The sequence below is a fragment of the Haemaphysalis longicornis genome, unplaced genomic scaffold (assembly GCF_048455015.1).
Source record: "Haemaphysalis longicornis isolate Haplotype H1 unplaced genomic scaffold, Haemaphysalis longicornis Haplotype H1 scaffold_1, whole genome shotgun sequence".
NCBI classification, from domain to species: domain Eukaryota; kingdom Metazoa; phylum Arthropoda; class Arachnida; order Ixodida; family Ixodidae; genus Haemaphysalis; species Haemaphysalis longicornis.
Window position 1 is genome coordinate 56,545,426 of NW_027526203.1, and position 18,483 is coordinate 56,563,908.

General features: G+C 48.8%; 1 pseudogene; it reads left to right on the forward strand.

Annotated features, from left to right (window-relative positions):
* Positions 1-1,299: 1,299 nt before the first annotated feature.
* Positions 1,300-18,254, forward strand: LOC144172780 (uncharacterized; annotated as a pseudogene).
* Positions 18,255-18,483: the final 229 nt, after the last annotated feature.

Below are 18,483 nucleotides of genomic sequence, written 5' to 3' on the forward strand. Positions count from 1 at the left end.
GGGTTTATCTCACGACATTGCTTGGAAGCAGAGCCAAAGCAAAGCAGAGAAAGCGGGGTCGTGGACCAAACGAAATTGCCAAAGTCGGACTTGCTCTTGTTATGCGAGGAACTGTCAGTAGAAGTGCCAAGCAAAATAACGAAAAAAGAGCTGTGCAAGATCATTCCTAAAAGCGTCCAGAATAACGACGAGCTTGTACATGCATGGAACTTAGTTCGAGAAGCTAAAGAGAAAGCGGAACAGGAACAGAAACGACTTCAGGAGGAATCTGAATGAGAGTGGGAGAAAGAGAAGGAATGGCAAAAGTGGGAAGCTGAAAAAGCGGAAAGAGAGCTAAAGCGACTGGAGCTTGAAAAGGAAAAACGAAAAGATGGCGGTAGCGCGAGAGCCGAAACTCCTGAAAGAACATGCGAGGCAGTATCGTATCGGATGGATAAGTACATGCATCCATATGAAACTGGACGGGACATACGATTGTACCTAGGAAATTTTGAGAGAACTTGTGAACGGGAGAACTTTTCTCGCGGTACTTGGACACAACGGCTTCTGACACTCTTGCCATGTGAAGTAGCTGAAGTGATAGCGAGACTTAGTACGGAGGATGCGGCGGATTACGAGAAAGTCAAAGCCAGCCTGCTGAAGAGATACAGGCTTTCAGCTGAAGCTTTCCGCCAACGTTTTAGAAGCTCAAGCAAAGGCGACAGCGAGGGCTATCCGGATTTCGCGTATGGCCTTAAGACTAACCTTTTGGAGTGGCTTAAGGGTGCAAGGGCCTATGAAAGCCGTGATGGAGCTGTCGAATACATTTGCCTTGAGCAATTTTATCGAAGCATCCTCCAAGCGGTGAAGCTGTGGGCTCAAGACTGGGAAAATGTCGGCACAGTTGCAAGAGCCGCAGAGCTAGGGGAAGAGTACGCTACTCGCAGAAGGTTGAGCACAGATGATAGTGCATCACACGCTAGAAACGCGACGCGGAGTCATGTTCCCAGCAAAAAGAACCTTTCTTCGAAAAGTTCCGTGCAGGCGGAGGCGCCAAAAAGAGTGCCGGAAAAGCGGGAAGAACAGTCGAAGAGAGAGGGTGCAGACAAAGCAGGAAAAAAAGAGTTTGAGGCTAGTAGGCCTCTTCGCTGCTACAACTGTAATGGTGTCGGGCACTTTGCAGCCAAATGCACCAAACCTAGGGTAGTGTTCAAGTGCGTCGATGATAGCGACGAAAATCTAGAGCTCCTTAGGCCATACTTGCACAAACTGCAAGTCAATGGAAAACCTTGCAACGTGCTTCGGGATAGCGCCGCAACGATGGACGTTGTCCATCCGTCCTACGTTGCAGCAGGCGATTTCACGGGGGAAGTCGCATGGATAAAACAGGCGGTGGAGGAACACAGTGTATGCCTGTCAATGGCTCGGGTGAGGATTTGCGGGCCTTTGGTGAGCTGATCACTGAAGCCGCAGTCTCGAAGGCCCTGCCACTTCAATACCCTTACCTCTTCTCAAATCGATCGGATCGATTGCTTAACGAGGGAGGCCAGAAACTCGGAGAGGGAGTGGTGCAAGCTTTGACAAGGTCTAAGACTCGCCAGCTCGCCTCTCAGTTAAGTCAGATTCCCGAACCTAAGGTAGCCAGAGAGGCACATGCCAACCTACCATTGGAAACACTTGAGGAGGAAGAAGTGACGGGTTGTTAAAGGCAGACAGATGCACAAGGCTATGACCGAACAGGGACTTCGGTTACTGAGCCAGCAAATGAAGCAGAGAACTCTGAAGGTGCAGTGTTATCTCCAGCTTCACGCAACTTTGATCGCCTTCTTAAGGTTAACCAGGAGTCACTAATAAAAGAACAGAAAGAGGACCCCACTTTGGAGAGATTGCACGTTACGGCCAAAGAAGGCATTGCTCGACGAAATATAACTGTGCATGAGAAAGGAGGCTTACTGTATCGCCACTACCAGGACAAAAAAGGCAAAACGCTCGATCAGTTAGTCGTGCCTGAAAGATACACAGCGGACATTTTGAGTCTGTGCCACGGGAATGGCTGGTCAGGACATCTTGGGATCAATAAAACAAAAGAGCGGCTGCTAATGGAATATTATTGGCCAGGATGTTTCAAAGACGCGGAGCGCTATGTGAAATCATGCGATGCGCGCCAGCGTGTGGGCAAATCGGGGGAAACACGGAAGGCTCCACTGAAAATTGTGCCACTAATCTCGGAACATTTCCGTCGGCTTGTAATAGACACAGTAGGCCCTTTGCCCAAGACCATAGGTCGGCGTACTCACTCGTGAGTACACTCATTTGTACTCAAACTCACGAGTGAGTACGATGATGAGTGAGTACACACCCAGAAAAAAAAGTATGATGACGAGTGAGTACAGGGGTAAGTCCACTACTCGTGAGTACAGTACTCAAGAGTACAGTACTCATGAGTATAGTACTCATGAGTATGAGTACTCATGAGTACAGCCTTACTCATGAGTTTGAGTACTAATGAGTATGAGTACTCACGAGTACACTGTACTTATGAGTACACAGTACTCATGAGTACACAGTACTCGTGAGTACACAGTACTACCCGCCGCGGTGGCTCAGTGGCTAAGGCGTTGCGCTGCTGAGCACGAGGTCGCGGGTTCGATTCCCGGCCGCGGCGGCCGCTTTTCTGATGGAGGAGAAAAGCAAAAACGCCCGTGTGTGCGAGATTTCGGCGCACGTTAAAGATCCCCATGTGGTCAAAATTAATCCGGAGCCCTCCACTACGGCGTGCCTCATCGCCTCCGTTGCGTCGGCGCGTTAAACCCTACAATCAATCAGTACACAGTACTCGTGAGTACATAGTACTCATGAGTGAGTACACAGTACTCATGAGTACACAGTACTCGTGAGTACATAGTACTCATGAGTACACAGTACTCATGAGTACAATACTCATGAATACTGGTTTTGCGAGCACTTGCACTCTCGAGTATGTGCACTCGTGAGTACAGTACTGCAAACAAGTTTTATCACGAGCTCGAGTTTGGACGCGCGTGTACGAGTCGCAAACATTAGCAGTGCCGCTGTGCAGCTTAACTGTCAAGGATGGCAAAATTAGACAACGGAAACTGCACCTCCCCCCTTTCCCGGTCCCTGTTTGGCGCTGTAAGCGTTTCGCGGCGGTCGCTTGCAAAGGGGTCACGGTGAAGAGGGAAAAACGAGGGGGTGAGGGCCGGCGGGAAACGCGGCCGCAGTTGCTCTTCTCCTACGGCACTTGTTGACTGCCGCAGTTATTTTTGTTGACGTGGTCTGTACACGCGTGGCGGCTTCATTGCGCGTGCTCCCTTCCAGTTGCTTTAGGGGAGAGGCGGTGGAGGCTGCTAACAATGCACGCACTAGGCGTACTGAAATCCCTCTTTTTCTGTTTTCAGAAGTTTCCGTAGACGCATGTCGCGCTGTGTAGTCGTTTTGTGAGCCGAACCACTCATTTCAACAGTCGCAGTTAATTTACGTAACTCGCGTCAAACCGACTACGTGGTTTGTAACGTTTGTCTAACCGAAATTGCCCGCACCATTTCGCTGTGAGTATTCAAGCGAAAATTTGGCTGATGTACGTGCGCCCATATGGTTTTATTAGGTTCCCGTTTTGAAACATTTTGCTCAGGTTCGCTAGTAATATGGTCTCGTGTAGTGCCATTTACAAGTGAGCAAATAGCCCCACCATACAGATGCAGCGGTGGAATGCAAATAAAATATCCGAGTACACCTAAGCACGTTTGTGAGTTGTGAATCGGACATCATAATATCCAGTTGAACGCGTGCGACGCCTTGTTTAGCCTCACATATTTTGTCGAAGAGCTCTGGCATCTTGCCGCTGGAGGAGCGTTTTGCTTTCCAATGGCTTTACTTTCGAGTGGCAATCCCATTCGCCGCTTCTCGTTTATGCCACCGTGTAATAACGACGCTGACGATGATGGTGAATTTCGGTGGTTGTTATTCCCCTACATTTACTACTGTTTACAGGCGGGCGCCCACCCCTCGCTAGCAGCTACTGTCGAGTTTAAGCTCGCACTGTGGGAGGTCTCGTGAAGGAATCGTTTTGAAGTGATGAACGCCAACGCCAGACGCTGGGATTGTCGCTTAAGCTCACGTCTTGGAACATCTCGTAAAACATGTAGATTGCACATAACGACGCCACCGCTTTTTTTGATCGATCGCTGTCAGCTTCATCCTCACTGCTCGAGATAAGAGCTGCAGATTTCCATGGTGCAACCAACCAACCAACACGGCAATACAGTGACGTCAGCGCAAGCTATCACGCCTCCGAAAAACGCGTCTGCAAACTTTTTTCTCGAGTGCTCGAAGCACGGCAGCGCAGTTCGACACTGCGGGAATGGCTGCCAAGCACCGGCAGCAACTGGGTGCCCTGCGGCCCTCGACTGCGAGCAATACCCTCTCCACGCCCCCCTCCCCCTCCCCACCCCCCCCCCCTTCGAACACACACACGCACACTGTTGGGACTGGGCCATTCCTGCTCAGTCACCACTGTTGCGACGTTGCCCTGCTTAGTCCGCCATCGACGCGGCGCAGAGCAGAGCGATGAAGTTGTCGAGCCGACTGTGATTTTAAGCTGCATTTATTTACGCTATATACAAAGGTAGCAAGAGTGTTACATGGCTCGCACAAAGGCGATAGCACTTCTCAACTCAGTGCCTCCAATGAAATGCCGCTGCACAGCCGCTGCTTCAGGGCTGGTTTTATACCCCCGGGGTTCCGCCGCAGCCGCGTGCAGTTCGAATCTTTCCAATCAGGACTATCACTGGCCGCAGTTTGAAAGCGAAGTGATTGCGTCAGCCGAGCCACGACAAGAAAGGGAAGGCGACTCAGCGGCGCCGTCTCTAGGACCTACTCGCTGCATGACTTTTTCGGGCCGGTCGTCCCAGGCATGATTTGGTGTGGCCGTCTCGATGGGAAAAGGAGAGTAGACTCGGCGGCGCTGTGTGCCGCCAAGTCGCGGCACGTCTGCCGCGAGCTGTTTGACCTAGGCGCGAATCAGGCTCACCGTCGGCGCGTCGCCAGGTGCAGCAAATTTGTGTCGGGCGCTCTGGTTAACCGCACACACACGCACACAAAAATTAGTGATTAAGGTCAGACCCGAGGGGGTTCTGACCGTGCTGTTAACGGAAATAGACACACCAATGCGTAGCGCCCCTGTCCTGTCCCTTTCTCGCGGTGGAACTCCCTCTTTGGCTTTTCGCGCGGTAGCCGGTTTTCGTCTTTCTGTTTATCTGTTACTTTGCGGGCTGGCGGCGCTTGCGAGGGGTGCGGTTCCGCAATGTTCGCAGAATACGGAACAGTGGCAGCAGCGTCTCTTTCCAGCTGGTTTTAAAGACGATAGCCTTTCTTTGGCCACTTGAGCGCGACAATGTTGGCCTGTCAGTCTGTCTGTCTGTGTCTGTCATAAAGATAATTTATTATTGAAACTTAATAAAACGCCCCGCTGTATACATGGGAGCTACTGGGGTCGCCGTTAAGTAGCTTTATGTACATAATGTGCCCTCTCTACAACTGGCCAACTGCCCGCGATTCAGCCGCTCAGCCAAAAGTTAAAACAATCCTTAATCGAGGGCTTCATATTGGCAAAATATTTCCTCGCTACTAAAGCTGGTACCATATGCTTCCTATTTATCAGCTTTGTTCAACCAAAATAAAACATTAGGGATATTTGAACCCAGACATAAATACGAAAGTGATATGAAAGTGAAAGTCTCAGGCTACAACCCCGCGCGCTTCGCAGACACATGGAGTCTCTGGAATTCTTATTTACAGACATGAATTATACACGGAACCGTAGCCACCCTTACAAAAATGGATTTTGAGTTTCAATTCAGTTCCAGTTGAGTGTTTATTGAGTCAACAGAAACCTAATTCAAACTCAATTGGCTATTGAGATGTGTCAGTAGAAACTCAAAAGGATTTGTATTGAGAAAACGCAATACCAAACCAATTGACACCAGTCTATTGAAACTCTTTGGAGAACCAATTGACAAAACTCATCAGGCTGAAACATAGACTTTGAAGGGCTATTTTTTTCAGCGCTGCCCACTGTGTCTACATAATTAAGACTACTAGGTGACTTTTATGTAGTTTTATTCTACATTGACATTTCTATTGAGTGCAGTCAATAAAAATTCAACAAGGTTTCAATAGACAAAACTCAACAGAATATCAAATGACTTCGTTTAATTGAAACTCAATAGAGTTTTTACTGACAAAAATCAAGTAAAATTGAGAGTCGAGCTAGTTGGTGAACATACGTTGTTGAAAATTATACCAGTGACCTTCTTTTTGTCCATGTTTTATGGTTCGAGCTTAATTTTCAAAGCTGATAAAACTCCTTAGGCCAGTAGCCTTTACCAGCAGCATCTTCGCCCAAATAATAATTATACCTGCTAAGTGGGGAAATCAACTATATTGGACAATTTTTGACTGATTTTCTCAAATACTGCCCCAACATGCTTTGTACAAAACAATGGAGGAACTAAACATTGACAAAACTCTAGTGACTCATCTCTTCTGGCACGTGACTCCCGCGGAATCGTTTCCTTGCTATAGCAGCGGATTTCCTTCTTTATACTTTAGCACGCATTGACATTTGCAATCTCCACTACTGCTAAGCTTCCGCTTTAGCGGCAGTGGACATATTCGAAGTCAGTCTTCCGGGAAAGTTGGAGCGGAATCATGAAGCATGCATATCTCGGCCGGGAAAAAACGGAAAGGAGGGGGGGGGGGGCGGGGAGGGAGGCTACACATCTCGGGTCCCAGTTCTGGGGACAAAAAAAGCCGCCCGCATCTTCCCACGGGGGGAACTCGAGTAAATGCGTCGCATCTACTCGAGTCAAGCAAAGCGTCACGTCAAGCGTAAGCCATGCAAAGACGCCCTTGACTGAATTCCGAACGCGCGCTCCGCCGCTTATATACGTTGAGGGGACTGCGTAAGCCGGTCCCAGTCGACGACGTTGGCGTACTTGTAAAGCGGCGTAGACTCTAGGTGTTTGAGCCAACCGCGGATGTTGCTTGGCCGGAGAACGGCACACCGGTTATATGCGCAGCGCGCCCGAAGGAGAGGAAACCGCGGAAGAGAGAGTACTGCACATGCGCCGCCCCAAGCGCGTCTGCCGCGGCTATGACGCAACGTGCCGCGGCTATGACGCAACACAATCCAACACAATCCACCTTAATCCAACCCAATCCAAATCCAATCCAAGCCAAGCCAAGCCAATCCAAGCCAATCCAATCGAATCCAATCCAATGCCCCTCGCGAGAGAGTGTTCGAATCCAATCCAATGCCCCTCGCGAGAGATGTGCTCGCTTTCACCTCGACTCGACGCGCATGCGCAGTGAGCGTGCGGACTACGGACGCCAACGCGGGTGACATCGTGAGTTACTGAAATGCTCTGCATTTAAAAAAAGTCGTCACTTCCCCTACCTATTTTCACACATACAATGCTGTGATACCTTGTGTTCCGGGGAGGGGAGGTGGGCAGGAGGTACATTTAAAACGCGATTTCATCTGCTACATCTACAAAAGGCATATGTGACATCGCATCCTGGTGCGATGATTCAGTGTTTTTCTGTGGAGGCACGATACTAACAGCGCTGTTTCGCAGAAATGAATACTTAGCTCACAAAACCAAACGCACAAGAATATTCCAGTGACGAAATTGTGCCTATAAATATTCAGAAAAAAAACAGCAAAACTTTGGTGTAAATCCCTACACGTCGAAAAAAGAACAATTAATTTTTTTTAAACAGCGAACTTTTAAAACAAGCGTTCAAATCAACCCAACGCAGGCTTGGCCTCATCATCGTTCACTCGTGAACTTCATTACTCCAGTTATCATTCGCGCACCCCGCCGTGGTCTGAGCCCAAGGACGCGAGTTCTATTCCCCGTCATACATAACTTTCCTTGAAGATACCGTGAACTGTCTATGATAACAACAGTATTACAGCAATGTGGAATGTAGAGAATCCCACAAGGAGCAAACGCGCATCTACGCTCTATTAAAACAGGTGAAAACAGTTCTTTCACTGCAAAAGAACTCCGTACGCCAGTCCAAGGCGCCGCCGCTCACACGAACTGAACGAAGAAACGAAGAAAAAAAATGAAGAAAGACCAACTGAAGCGCTGATTAACAACTCATCTTTACTGCACAGGGTCACAAAAAGAAAGAACGAGCCTGACACTGCTTCACGCCACTACAAAAAAAAAAGAGAGAGAGAGAGAAACCGAACAAATTAGTGGGCTGGCGTGCCGCTTGTTACACTCCGAACCTCTCTCGCGCTAACGAAAGCATGTCTTTTAAAGATGTCAACACGTCCGCGGACTACGTTTCTCAAACACAAGCGCCTCGCAAATATCCTGCGCCCGCAAGCAGATCAAGAACTTTGAAGCTGTTTTCAAAGATTGGACTTTCCAGAATTATTCCGTCCTCGCTCCTGCAGTTCGCCGAAGCGGGCGCCCGGACACAAAAGACGTGCCATCCACCTCCACACCCGGCGATAACCAGTTCTTTTGGTTCCTCTGGCACCCTCCCACGCTAAGCTAAAGTGACCGCGCTGTCACGACACGGCCGGACTGGAGGAGCGGCGAGCGCGCACACTTCATTTGAAAGTGCGCGCCCGCCGCTCCTCCAGCCCGGCCGTGGTCACGAATGTCTAGTACGCGGCGTTGCCACTGCCGCCAGTGCCGCTGACAGCCAACATCGAGACCTCGGCGGAGTTCGGTTATCTGCAATATAATATTACTGCTGCTAGAGGGGTTGGTAATATTTCTATAAAAATTATTGTAAATATTAACATAGGATTCACAAGCCGCCGTAGGTTTTTTTGATATCTCGTGTCAATGTTTTCACGCTCATTTTTCACAAGAATGCGTAGCTGTGGCATAGCCATCGCAAACCGACTTGAAACCAAGCCAATGTCGCTTGTTCGCCATCCCGGATGTGCGGGCGACAACGTGGTGCGGTCTTTCTCACTGTTCTGTGAAAAGTTCAGCTTTGCTCGTGTTGTTGGCGATTTATGTGCCGTGTGCGAATCTTTTCAACCAGCCTCGAAGGTCAGACATTGCAGTGCAGCTGGCGATACATCAAATTTATTGAAGGAAAAGCCATCGTATGCGCTCTTCTACCGCCGGTGAACATCCTTTGTGTGTCGTGTTGTGTTTGTGCGCTGTGATCGTACGGTGAAGAAGCTTGCGAAGTGAGGTGTTACCATCCCTGTTAGCCACGCTTTGGAATCCGTCAAATTCACCACGCTGGGAGCCCCGCTGGGAGCGACGTTGTTATAAGGTAAGTTCATTCTTTCCGAGCGCTCCTGTACATTTCATCATGACTACGTTGTGCAGACCTACCTGAATGGCTATACTCACAACTTGGTTATTTGTCGCTATATAAACAGTGTTTTTACGCATGCCGTCTCGAGATCGACCTAAAGGGTACGATTTCGCTTCAGCTTTTCAAAAATACTGTACGTAAGTGTAACAAATTGAAGGGGGTATTGTACCGGCACACATTTTGACATCAACCGGTAGTTTTACTGTCTTCCGCGCTGCTGTATTGCTTTCGCGTGTAATATATTTGTATGTATCTTAAGCAAAAGGTCTAACAAAACCTTTGAAGGCAAGTGACGAATGAATAAAATTCTAGACGCAGTGCTGCTACAGAACGGAGCAGCAGCCCTGTATTGCCGGGTACGAAGTGTGCTAAAAAAAGAAAGAACACCATGATTAAGGTAAATAAAATGTTTGACGAACGAAGTTAACGAAAATGAAAAAAAAAATGAAGGAGGTCGAATCGAACAAGTGCCTGTCGGATCAATAACAGACGCACGAATACTGGGCTATGCAAACACACCTGACAGCGCTAGGCTGGGAGGCAGATCTACCAGTCACAAACAGTATAGTGTGTTCAACCAGTTAACAGACATGGCGGTAAAATATACTTACAAGCTAAAGTGCTGGCTGCCGGCAATATATTTGCTTCCTAATTTGAACGATTGTTTGGAGAAAGAGCGTTCCCTGAGTGCAGAGCAGTGACTCAGGTGACAAACGTGGCCTAAAACGTACTTCATTCCAGCTAAAGAAATAATGCCCAAGAATATAACAAATTCATTTATTACTTTTGGGAAATGGAGACTATGTATCCGCAGAAGCTAGGGTTTGAACCCAAAGCATCTTTACACAAGGCTGATGCGTTACCTTGACACCCTAAAGGCAAGCAGACACTTTGGTTTTAAAACCAATGAAGAAAAAAATGTGCTGCGTAAGGAGTAGTTGGAAACAGACTGCACACTGTTATATATTAGTCTTTTACCACAAAGTGCCAATTCTCTTCACGTATCTTTCTGGGAATTTCTCATTTTCCAATTTTTGTCTCAGGTGCTAGGCAGCTTGCGCTAGAACATGTACAGGCGTCAAACTTTCAAACTGATGAATACCGGTTTGGACTAAGCACTTGCTCGAGTTGCTAGCATAAATTGAAATTTGCCATTGCTTATAATCACAACCTGCTGATTGCCTTTCTCGGAGCAGTTTTGAATAAGTTGGGCTGAATGCGGTGTGAGTAATAGCAAAATCACTGAATAACATTTTGGCTGAACGTGGCTTCAGACGTGCCACTGACTGATGCTACACCGGCATTGCGCGAGGGCTTAGTCGATCTGTTGTGACAAATGTTCTGCCTCTAGGAATTACCCAAATGATTGGTCGGCACGGTATCACTGTACTGTTTTAGTGCTGGTGCTGTATAGAAAATCTCGCCAAGCAAAGGAAAAAAAAAGCTTTTACATTTTTTCTCATTTACAGCAACTCTGCTGTTTTTTCCTCTCACCAAACTAAATTGTTTCGTGTTCTCGTTGTGTGTAAACTGGCATCACGACCTTGTTATACTGGGACACTCCTCTGGCATTGTTACGTTTAAGGCAAAAATGTCGATAAACCCATATCTCAGACGATCCCTTCAAGCTGCTGCTTAGTGCTACTTGTTTGTTATACGTACTGCAAGGCACACACCATACTTCAGCGTTACAAGAGTGTGAAAGACTGCGAAATTCAACTTACATATTTTTTTCTGTCATGTTCTTTCTGGCAAGTTTTTTTTTTTTCTTTCACGGTTCATGTAATTTTTTTCCACTAGTCGGTAAGCACAAAGTATTATGCGCTCATTCATTCATAAAGCCATTTGCAATGATTGCCTGTTGTAGTAACTTTAGTTTACAGTACCATCTGACACTAGTTTTTTTTAATCAAGGCTACAATTTTGTAAACCAGCTCATGCAAGTTGACAGTAATTTTGTTTTGACATTTCCAGCATTGAAAAACCAAATCCACAGGCTGACAGGTATGCTTTTGGACAGGTTTGGTAGTGGCTCACTCAGTCTTGATAGGCCTAAGCGGATTTTTTTTGGGCCTCAAAGATGTGGAAGACACGATAACTAACCCATGCGAGTGATTTTGTGGCTCCCTGCGGGCATAGTCGTTCCTCTAGATTTCAGGTGCTTTAATGCGGAAGGCATTCAAGTAAAGGCGTTCCACCCCCTACCCATTGTAGAATTAATTGATGTGGTTAGTTTGCCTTGATGCATTAAAACCTGAAACAAGCTTATACATTTGTTGAACTGCTGTCTCCTTGCCTTGCTTTCTAAAAATGCAAACCATCTAACATATAAAATAGGAAGCTACTTAGACCAGCATGCTTAATAAGAAGGGACGCAATCATTTCGTACTATACTGGTGGAAACAAACAAGTCTGTTTCTTGTGTTTTGCAGGCTACACAGTGAAGTAGCCAAGTGGACCCTGCAAGGCTCCAGTCCTCCCGTGCTGCTTTCGTGAGCAATAAAGCAAGCGTTGCCATGAAACACCTCACTATTTCACCTGCTCAATGCACACCTTGATTTTTTGCATTATTGAAGCAGACTCACTATATATTTAGTACAGGCAACTGAACTTTACGAGGCATTGTTGAAATAACTTGATAAAAGACTAAAATGAAATCAAACGGGCTGTCTTGAATATGCTCAATAGGTTTTCATTTGACATTTCTCAACAGGAACTCAACAGGAGAATCAATAGATAGTCAACACAGACTCAACTGGAACTCCACTGACTTTTCTAAATAGACTTTCAATTGATACATCACAACAGGAACTCAACAGGAAAAGTGTATTGAGAGTCAACAGAAACTCAATTGGAAATCAACAGACATGTTGACTATAGTCAATAGACTTTCAATTGAAACACAGCGTTGAGTTTGAATTGATACACGGCGGCCAATTTTCAACGAGAACTCAATACAAAATTTCTATTCAAAGTCAATTGACTGTCAACACATTGTACTGAGTAAAGTCAATTGACTTTCAATTCAATCTCAATAACCATTTTTGTAAGGGCATACAAGCTTGGCTAACAGCCGTGCGCTTTGTTATGCTACCGGCGTCGACAGTGCATTATTTATATGTGCAGTGGAGCACACAACGATTAAAACGTTGCCGCGCTTTCGAGCTATTACGGGAACTGTACGTCATGAAAGTAAGAAAAAAAATAAACACCAGAGCACGGCGTCAGAAATGCATCTGAAGGTCGATTTTTTTTCCCTCTTCGCTGAGCCGCCTCGCTGGCGCGCCGGCACCGGGAGCGCGAGCGTGAAAGTAAAAAGAAAGTGTGTGCAACCAGCGGCACAAGGCGGCGAAAAATCCGCTTTTTCGTTTGTTTGTTTTGCTGACCTCGGTTAACCCACGCCATCGACCAATGAGCGGCATCCCATTGCCTGTTGCCCTCAGCTCCTTTCCTGGCACCGTGATAGCATCCCTGGAGAGAAAGAAAGAAGCGACGCGGCACCCTGACGCCTTTCCCTGCAGCTGCGTCCCGATACACACGACGGACTGAGTCCGCGGTCCAATCGATCACGTGATGAGACGTCACGGTCCGCCGCGGTCCGATCCAAAGCAGAGCGCATCCACACGGCGGGCCGGCTGAGCGGACCGCGAATGGCCGACCGTCTGAACTCACAAGCCAGACGCTTGAACACAGGCGCCGTTTGGCCGCGACAACATGTTGTAACGCACAATACTGCACGAAACGTTTCATCCCCACAATAACGGCCACCCGCATGCAAGCCGGGCGGGAGTGCTCAAGCAGCCGCCACCGTCGTTCGCATGAAGGCGACACGACCAGCGGCGACGGCGGGGCAATCCGGGCTGCATACGGCTCGTCACCGCTCGCTGGAACCGAACTCTTCCCTAAATTGAGGTCCACATGCGTGAAACAAAGTGATAATCACAAGAAAAAGCGCCGCGAATGAAGTATGCGTCGCGATTGTAAGCCTAGCCCATCGCTTATCCAACCGCGAGTGATTGACAGGCTCCTTCGAGCCCTTCGAAACGGCCGCACTGCCCGCGCTCTTCTCTATTGGCGCAACTGGATGCGGCTCCGCCCACGCGACGCGGCCGCTGTCAGACCACGCTGATTGATGTCGCGGTCCGCCGTCGAGACTGCGGACCGATAAGCCTCAGCGAATATTTGGACCGCGATTCGCGAAGGCCGCGGTCCTGTGCGGTCCAACGGCGGTCCGCGCGAACTGGTGACGTCCTACCACGTGATGCGCGGACCGCGGTTTAAATAATCGTTTTGGTCCGCCCTGTGGATCGGCGAATTCGCAAGCCTTAGCCAAGAAGTAAACACATCAGGGAGGGAGTACTTGTGGCGGTTGCGCTGTGAAACTTGCAACTTCGCGCTGCGTAGCGTGAGGTATTGCAGTGTCGCCGGTTCCTCTTTCGCCCGTTCCTCTTTCGTGCTGTTCCGGCGCCGGTCCACGCAACCAACGACATCGCATCCGGATTTTTAGATATGGCCCCAACAAGCGAGCAAGACGCACGGCGCCCGAAATGCACCATACGTGCCGAACGACCGCACACCAATTCTAGGGGAGTTTCCTAGAAAAATTGAGACGCACAGCGCACGAAACGCACCAGAGGTGACGAAGGACATCCAACTTGAACCAGTCGAGCTGACCACGGCGAACGAAATGCACAGTGCACGGAACGCCGCCAAGCCAGCACAGACGGAAAAAACTGCTATTCGCGACATCCTCCGCTCGCGCTGCTGCTATCCCGACTTGGCCAGCGAATGTTACAACCTCAGAAATCACGTGACCACAAGCAACAAAAGACCCAGCGCACGCGGTTCAACCCACCCTACCGGAACGTACGAGCTCTCCGACACCCGCTGCTCCAGCCCGAGTCCAGCGGACGAACGACATAACACTTGTGCAGGTAGGTCCGTCAACGAGCAACGACACTGCCAGCGCATGCGGCATGTCCGAGCCAGAACGAACAAGATCCCCGGCATCCGCGCTCCGACCGAGACTCACACGATAAACACTATTTCGTACAGGAGGACGCCACCGCGAGCAAGCGGACTCGGGACGAACGGAGCCTGCTAGTATGGGAGAGATAGCGAGTATATCATTCTCGAAACAACGGGCAAAAGACGAGGGCTTTAGCGACGACACGGACACAGCAAAAACGACAACGAATGAACCCGATCCTGACGAAGGCATCGAATGCCCTAACAATAAAGCCACGCTTGCGACGCCATGGAATGTGGGACCGAACGGACGGCACGAACTACGCCCACTTCCCCACCACAACGGTTTCACTTCCGAAACAACCACGGCAACTGCGAGCACGGAGCCGCAAAGACTTTGACCGATCAGCCATGCCACCCTACTAAAACGCCACGCTACCGCACACTAAACGAAAAGCCCCGAAGCCATTCCGTTGCCGCACCATATGCAACGCACACGTCAATTCAAGCAACGTCCTCAACACGCCGAACTATGCCATCCCTACACAGCGCAGCTCGCCACCAGACAAACCGGACGTCTACGCCCCCACATGCATCAAGCACGCGACGAGCTACACGAACACAATCGCCGACGGAAGCGGCGCGACTAACGCAACGCCGTAAACACTGTCAAGTTCAGGTCTGACGAAGTGAATCCCACGGCACACACACAATAAAAGAAAGCAGATTGGAAATTCACCGAAGCTCAATGAGACGAACACCCTCTTAACGAAGTTTCTAGTATCCGGAACAACAAAAAACAAACGCCAGCATCGAGCATCTACGGAAACGCTTCATTGTGCCTGGGGGCAGGCACAATTCGGATTTGGAGCACGATTAGGAGAGTATCAGCGCGCCCAGAAACGAAAACGGACGACAAAATCTGCCACCCGAAGACACACAGAAAACCGCAGTTTACGGCCACGGCCGCACCGACAAGCCCCGAGCTCCCCTGAGCCTGATCCTGTGTTTTTCTAATCAATTAAACATTTTATTTTTTTCTATTTAGTCTTTCATTCGAGATACGACCTAGCTAACAGTGGTGATAAGTTGATTATTCGTGAGCAATACAAATTCAGTACTCATGAGTACAGATTGAGTACTCATGAGTACAGAAGATTGAGTACTCATGAGTACGGATTTAGTGCTCATGAGTACAGAGTGAGTACTCATGAGTACAGATTGAGTACGAATACTCGTGAGGACAAATGAGTTTGAGTACAAGTGAGTATGATTACAAATTAGTATTTGATGAGTGAGTACGAGTGATTTTGTGAACAGACGAGCTTTTTGAGTCTGAGTTTGATTGAGTACAGCGTGAATGAAAAAAATTGTGATTGAGTTTGAGTGAGTTCTTTCTGTTTTGCCGACCTATGCCCAAGACTAAGTCAGGCGACAGGTACCTGCTTACTATGCTGTGTCCAGCCACGAAATTTCCCGATGCCATTCCGTTGAAAGAACCGAGCTCCTCAGAGATAGTTGACGCTCTTCTATCGGTGTTCGCGCGTATAGGATTTCCGGCCGAAATCCAGACGGATCAGGCAACAGTTTTTACGAGCGCTTTGACTACCACGTTCCTAGGGAGGTGCGGAGTAAAGTTGCTACATAGCTCAGTGTATCATCCGCAGTCTAACAGTGTGGAAAAATGGCATTCGGTTCTAAAGCGGGTGCTACGTGCTCTGTGCTATGAGCACAAAGAGGACTGGGAGGACTGTCTGCCGGCCACATTATTTGCTTTGCGTACGGTTCCCCACGAATCTACGGGTTTCACCCCAGCGGAACTTGTGTACGGAAGAGCCCTGCGCTCCCCCCTCCGAATGCTGAGAGAAATGTGGGAGGGCACAGGAGAGAACCAGAATGTGGTAGAGTACGTGCTTCAACTGCTGGACCGCCTTAACAGTACGAGGGAGATAGAAAACCGCAAAATGAAAGCTTCCCAGGAGGCTTCCAAAGTCTACTATGACAAAAACGCCCGCCTTCGAACTTTCCGCGTGGGCGATCGCGTCATGATTCTTCGGCCATCGAGGAAAAATAAGCTGGAAGTTCACTGGGACGGTCCTGTAGAAGTTATGCAGAAACTTTCTGAGACGAATTACGCGCTAAAGATTCCAGGAAGAGGGAAGCAAGTGAGAATTTATCACTGCAATATCATGAAGCCGTACATGGAACGCAGCGGGATCGTAAATCTAATGCTAAACGAACCCGAGGAGCTCGATACCGAGGTTTTGGATTGGAAGGAGAACGCAGGAGATAGCGTCAGCGTGGAGAAAATCTTGGCTCTTTCTGTAAATACAGAATCTCTGAGTTCGGGCCAGATTAACGCTCTAAAGCGGCTTGTTAAGCGAATTCGCTGACCGATTCAGCAGCCATCCAGGAAAGACACACCTCCTGACGCACAAAATAGAGCTCACGTCTGACGAGCCGATACGGTGAAAACCATACAGGGTATCACCTCGGCAGAAGGAAATAATGGAAGCTGAAATACAGCGCATGCTTAACGGGGGGGGGGGGGGGGTAATAGAGCCAGCTGTGAGTGACTACACCTCACCGCTGATTTTAGTTGAGGCACCAGGCAAAGACCCTCGTCCCTGTGTAGACTACCGAAAGCTGAATGCTATTACCAGGGACCAACTATGCCCGATTCCCAACATAGAAGAAAGACTAAAAAGAGTAAGCGGCGCAAAATTCATTTCCACCCTCGATCTCGTGCGCGGATATTGGCAAGTACCGCTCTCAGAAAGTGCGAGCAGGTATGCCGCTTTTATCTCTCCGGTTGGCACCTTTCGACCCTTAATGCTTAGTTTTGGGCTGAAGAATGCCCCGTTCAGTTTCTCGAAACTCATGGACATCGTACTCAGGGATATGCAGGGCTTTGCTCTCCCTTATTTGGACGACGTCGCTATATTTTCAGAAACGTGGGAAGAGCATCTAGAACACCTTAAGAGCGTGTTTGCTAGGTTGCGAGAGGCCGGACTAACTATGAAGGCGGAAAAGTGTAGGTTTGGTTGCGCTCACGTGGCTTACTTGGGCCATGTTGTCGACCAAGGAACTAGGAGTCCATCAGAGCTAAAAATTGCTCCGATCGTGGCATTTCCTAAGCCTCGAACTAAGACGGACATTCGATCCTTTTTGGGACTGGTCGGATATTACCAGCGGTATATCCCGAACTATTCACAGCTGGCAAGCCCCTTAACTGACGCGTTACGAAAGGGAGCACCCACTGAAGTACCATGGGATGCCGAAAAAGAAAACGCATTCAAGAGTCTCAAGGCAGTGCTTATGTGCCGACCTCTGCTCCGAACCCCTGACTATTCTAAAGAGTTTATAGTCCAGTGTGACGCCAGTGATAAAGGAATGGGTGTTGTCTTAAGCCAAGTGGGCGACGACCGCGAAGAACACCCGATTCTGTACGTCAGCCGTAAGCTGACCTGTAGAGAGGAAACGTACAGCGCTTCGGAAAATGAGTGCGCCTGTTTAGTATGGGCGGTGCAGAAGTTGTCGTGTTACTTGTATGGAGCAAAGTTCATCTTTGAGACCGACCATTGCCCTCTCACGTGGTTGAGGCAAATATCCCCCAAGAATGGTCGCTTGCTCAGATGGAGTCTAGCTCTCCAGGAGTATAATTTCTCTGTACGCTACAAGAAGGGAAAACTGCATGCGAATGCTGATGGCTTAAGCCGACTGTTATGAGGAAACTCAGTTGGATCGCCTCCGGGATTTCTTTTTATTTTAACCTTGTTTAGGGCAGTCGGCCAGTGGCGTTTTCTACAGGACCTATACCCTTGCTTTGGCGGCACCAAAATTCAGCCAAAATCAAATAGCTTCTGTGGTAAAGTGTTTCGTTGTCGGTGCAGGAAGCCTGGTGGGTCTTTGGCGAATTGTGAACGCTTGCGTGTGGGGCGGTGCAGTGTTGCATGGGATAGCCCACTGGTGCTTTCCTTTGTTAATTGTTCAAGATCGTATGTTCCTTGGTGGAAGACGGCCCCTACACCCAGTTCCAGGCTCATCTCTTCCTGCCCAGCGCTCGTTAACGCTGGCCATTCGAGATTTTGCGGGACGCGGAGGAGCTGTTAGGATCGGCCAACACAGGAATTCCTCGCAAGCCCTAGAGCA